A 5,652-nucleotide genomic window follows, 5' to 3' on the forward strand; every position below is an offset into this window, starting at 1 on the left:
GAAGGTGTCATTGTTTAGTTCCCACAAACAAGAAACTAAATTGTACAAATTAGAGTCCATTTGCTTCAAATAATATAATGCTCAGATAATAACACACAAACTATTAATCAGAAGCTAACAAGAGTCTAATTAAATATATATATTTTTTACATGTAATAAGTGCTTTTCAAATTGCTTTTCAAATTGGAGTCTAATTGGAGTCTAAATGGCACAAATTGGAAACTGGAGTTTTCAACAAGTATGTTTTACTTTTACGTTTAAGGCATATTCTGGACATGTGGATGACCACATTGTAACAACCTGCTGCCATATAATTTATGGCATCATTTAAATTTACAGTAATTTTTTGTTTTGCATACTATTTGTAAATTTGCTTTGGTGCTGAAGTTTCATAAGAGCTTTATGAACATACAGAGTTTATAGTTTTATGTTTACTTATGTTTTTAAAAAATAACAAAAGAATTTAGGCAAATATGTGGGTCGGAGAGAAGGTTTTTCATTTAAATTAAAGAGCTCCTTAAGGAGCTCTGGTAGCGTAGTGGTTACAAATCAGGCTGTGAATCTCACGGTCAGCAGTTCGAAAATACCAGCTGTTTCGTAGGAGAAAGATGAGGCTTTCTGCTTCCGTAAAGATTTACAGCCTCAGAAACCCTGTGCAGGGTCGCTATGAGTCAGAACCGACTCAACATAACATACAAACACATAACAACAACAACAATATATTTATAGTTGGGAAACACTGACATAGATACTGACAGTAACATATAGAGAGTGTGCAAGTTATTGTTAGGTAACTTCAAGTAGGTTTTTAACTCATATCAAGCTTATGTGGCAAAGTAACATGATTCTATAATGTTTTCTAGACTGTAATCTTTATGAGAGCAGAACTGCTGGGTGGGTTCAAACCTCTGACGTTTTGGTTAGTAGCTGAGAGCTTAATCACTGCACCACCAAACCCATTACCTTCTAGTCAATTCCGACTTGTAACAACCCTATAGGCATTGTAGAATTGTCCTATAGGGATTCGTCTTGTTCCCATGGAGCAGCTAGTGGTTTGACCCACCAACTTTTTGGCTAACAGCCAAAGTGCTTAACCCACTGCTCCACCAGGGCTCCTTAAATATATGGTGGTGGTGGTGGTTATGTGCCGTGGAGTCGGTTCTGACTCATAGCGACCCTGCATAGAGTTTCCGAAGCTGTAAATATTCACAGGAGCAGAAAGCCTTATATTTCTTCTGTGGAATAGCTGGTAATTTGGAACTAGGTAGACCTTGAGGTTAGCAGCCCAACTCGTAACCAGTACACTACTAGAGCTCTTTATATATGGTGGTGGTCGTTGTTAAATGCTATCAAGTCGGTTCTGACTCACAGCGACCCTGTATGAGGTTTCTAAGGAATGGCTGGTGGGTTTAAACTACCAGCAGACCAGTGCTTATTCTACAGAGCCACACCAGAACGCAAACTATGTGGTAATGATGCACTAATACATCTTAACCAAGTCCATAACCATTAAAAGTTGATGACTAGATGTTCATTCCCCCTTCTTGTTCTACTTTAAAAGTTTTTGTTCCTTAGGTTTACCTAGTTAGAATGGAGCTGCGCATTCTACAAAAATCTTTCCAAATTTATGTTTCTCTGAAAATGTGTCTACAGTAGTCTCCTGTCTTCTTTGAAGGTCTAAGCTTATGTGGAAACCTGAAGTGCTCTACCTTCTTCAGAAGCACAAGTTACTTTGCTGAGAGTTGGTAGGCTGCAGAAGAGCTGTGGGGAAACTGACTGGACTTGAGAATTGTCAACCAATCTGTCATTTTGTTTACTATTGGCTAGATAATATTGGCTAGATTGGAACTGACCCAATCATCTATGATCTAGCCTTTGTAATTTTTTCATGTGACTGATTGATTTCTGGGGGCAAAGTATCTCTATACATTCTCACCAGTAACTATTTACATACGTAAACTTTGCCCCCATCAGTCCCATGAAGTTGTAAACCTCCAAGTTTCTAGTGGTGGATGTTTCAATCTCCATAAGTATCAGGTTTTTCAGCTTTTTCTGCTGTATGGCCATTTACTGGATCATTTGTAAGGACAGCACTGCAAAGAAAATACTAAAAGAAGGATTATGATCAGAAATTGCTATCTGTTTCTCAGCCAGAAGGCAATTAACACATATATTACAACCAGAGAATGATTCCATCCCCAATCTGTGGAGTACGTAGAACTGTGGGGTCATTTGCCAAATTACCTACTTTTCTTATGTATTTATTTACGTTCCAGATCGTCTTATTAATATTAAAGATCTCAAAGAAGTCTGTAGGGATGGTAAGTGCAACATTCTCCTTCTAAAACAGGTCATACTCCCCTTCAAAAAGCTAATCTTAAATATAAGGCAACTATGTTCTGAACATACCATATAAAGTAGTATTCACAAATTCTAAGGATTAGGAAATGGACAGATATTCTGGGGATCATCATTCCATCCCATTAGACTGACATTGTCGAAATCATTTGCTATTCTCTAAATCATAGCATGCAGGATTCACTCTACTTTCCAGGCCTCTTGTAAAGAATGAAATGAAGAAGAAGCCTGAGGAGAGAAGAAACAAATATAGAGTTTCTCTCTAGTAGTTGTGTTTCAGTTCTTAAATCCAGACCCTTTTTTAATTACAGTTGATATTTTCTTTCTTGAATTAAATTATTTATAGATCACTTTTCCTAGAGGACAAACCAATGACCCAGAATGGACCCTGAGTGATGTCATCATACATCATACATGAAAAAAGAAAAAAAAAAATAGGAAAGAAAGAAAAGACCAACTTGGATGTCAGAGGAAAGTCTGAAACTTGCTCTTAAACATAGAGAAGCTAAAGCAACTGGAAGAATTGATTAAGTAAAATGGATTGTTGTTGTTAAGTGCTGTGGAGTCATTTCTGACTCACAGTGACCCTGTATAGGGTTTCAAAGGACTGATGGTGAATTTGAACCACCGACCTTGTGGTTCAAACTGACCTTGTGGTCCAGTGCTCTATCCCACAGAGCCACACCAGCACTCCAACTGTAAACCTTCCAATGCATGCTATTGTAGAAAAAATATATCTATCACAAAATAATCTAGCCAAATTGTAAAAACTGCCACATCGCTCTTTCTAAAACTTATAGGACTGTTTCATAGTCTGTAGTGAGAAAGAATTACAATGAAGTTATAAGTAAATAAATCTTTATCACTAACTGGATAGAACGTGGTCTGTTGGTGTCAGCAAAAGATCAAATGTTAGGAATAGACCCAGGCTCGTTTGGTGGTGTTGTTTTGATTATATTTTATTGTGGTTTTGGTGAAGGGGTTTACAGAGCAGTTTAGGTTCCCATTCAACAATTTCTACCCCAAATTTTCAATGACATTGGTTATCTTCTCCACACTGTGAACATTCTCATTATTTCTGTTCTGGTTGTTCCATTTCCATTAATTCAGTTTACTTGCCCCATTACATTCTCATCTTTGTTTTAAAGTCATTGTTGACAGTTTGATCTCATATAGGTGCTTTCTTTTATAGAAGCAAAGAATCGGCCTCATTTTCATTGTTGTTGTTAAGTGCCATCGAGTTAGGTTATATGTTAAAGGTTGGTTTAAGGCCCTGTTCAGTTGTATCTTAATTCATCCCCAACTTTCTCATAGATTGATATGACTACTACTTTGCCTACAATGAGGAACCAATGCCAACAAAGGGGGCCTGATGAGGGTACACTACAGTATGGAAACACTGTCATATCTGTTATGTGTTAGGATCCAGATCAGCCCTTAAGAAACCTATAATATCACTGAAGCATACTATTAAAAACAATGTAAAACCTGAATACCTAAACCATACATGACATTGTTTTTGAAATAATATGTTCACAGGATAACTAGGGTTGATAGGAACACATCTCCCTTTCCGGCACTGGGTTTAGGAGCACCCTCTCCCTTCACCTACCTCCTTTGCTAAGTAGTGGCAGCTGGTGGTGGCTTCTGTGACCATGGCAAGGTGCCCAGTGGTGAAGGTACTGGGTTGGATAGGAGAATTTAAACCAAACCCCAAACTCACTGCCATTGAGTCAATTCTGACATATATAGGTATATAGGGGGAACAACAACACTAATAAGATATTGTTGTTGTTGTTGTTAAGTGCCTTCGAGTCGGTTCCGACCCATAGCGACCCTGTATAGGGTTTCCGAGGGTGTAAATCCTTACGGGAGTAGAAAGCCTCATCTTTCTCCCGTGGAGCAGCTGGTAGTTTCGAACTGCTGACCTTATGGTTCGCAGCCCGATTCGTAACCACTACGCTACCAGAGCTCCTTATGCTCACTATAAATGATGAAACGGGCAATCATTCAAAATCAAAGGGGCAACATGTACCTAAGGACAATGGCGAGAAGGGGTGGGAAGGTGGATGGAACGGAAATAGAAGACAAAGGGAGGAAGCAAGATAACTGTTGTTATAACTGTAATCATTGAGTTGCAACAAAGTATATTATTTGCTGAATTTAAAACTGATGAGCTTGTCTATAACACTTCACTCAATTCACAATAAAAAGTTAAAAAATAAAGGATCTGTAAGGGCCAAGGCTTGTATCTGTGACCCATTCCTCGACTTCCTCCTTTCTTTACTTCTACTGGAGTCCTGGTGTGGCGCTGTAGGATAAGCACTGTACTACTGACCACAAAATTGACAGTTCAAACCCACCAGTCACTCCTTGGAAACCCTATACAATGTCACTATCAGCTGGAACTGACTGGATGGCACTTAGCAACAATACTGGCTCTATAGTAGGGATAGGGAACATCCAGCCCGAGGGCCATGAGGCCCCTAAAATCATTTGTCTGGCCCTGCCAAGACAACAGCAGTTCCAGTCATCATGTTGTTGTTGTTAAGTGCCATCAAGTCAGTTTCAACTCAGAGCAACACTATATAGGGTTTCCTAGGAGCGGCTGGTTAGTTTGAACCGTACACCTTGCAGTTCAGACCAACCTTGCAGTTGGGTGCTTATCCTACAGCACCACACCAGGACTCCAAACACTTGTTGTTGTTGTTAAGTGCCGTCAAGTCAGTTTCGATCCTGTATAGGGTTTCCGAGTAGCAGCTGGTGAGCTTGAACGCCTGACCTTGCAGTTAAAACGGCTTTGCAGTCTGACGCATTAACCCACAGCACCACACCAGGACTCCAAAAATTGTTATTTTTGTTTTTAAGTGCCATTGAGTTGGTTCTGACCCACAGCAACCCTGAATAGGGTTTCCAAGGAGCAGCTAGTGAGCTTGAACTGCTGACCTTGCAGTTCAAACGACTTTGGTTAAGTAAATGTCTAGACAAATATAGCAGGCTAATTTTTAAGTTGATAATTTTGTATGGTCCGCGAATGATGTTATAAATTTGGGCAGTAAAAAGGTTTCCCAACCCTGCTCTAGAGAGACCCTTTCTTTTTGTCTTTCTTCTGCCATCACTTTTTGCTTTGCCCAGGATTTATATCTTTCCTGGCATCTGTAACTAGACTTCTCACAGCTTTAGCTCTACACTGACATTTTCTATTGTTGTTGTTGTTGTTAAGTGCCATCGAGTCGGGTCCGACCCATAGCGACCCTGTACAGGGTTTCCGAGGGTGTAAATCTTTACGGGAGT

General features: G+C 39.5%; 1 pseudogene; it reads right to left on the reverse strand.

Moving 5' to 3' along the window:
- Window positions 1-2,017: 2,017 nt before the first annotated feature.
- LOC102842096 overlaps window positions 2,018-5,652 on the reverse strand; it is a 104,791-nt pseudogene continuing 101,156 nt past the window's right edge.

This window comes from Chrysochloris asiatica, unplaced genomic scaffold, assembly GCF_000296735.1.
Source record: "Chrysochloris asiatica unplaced genomic scaffold, ChrAsi1.0 scaffold00389, whole genome shotgun sequence".
NCBI lineage: Eukaryota > Metazoa > Chordata > Mammalia > Afrosoricida > Chrysochloridae > Chrysochloris > Chrysochloris asiatica.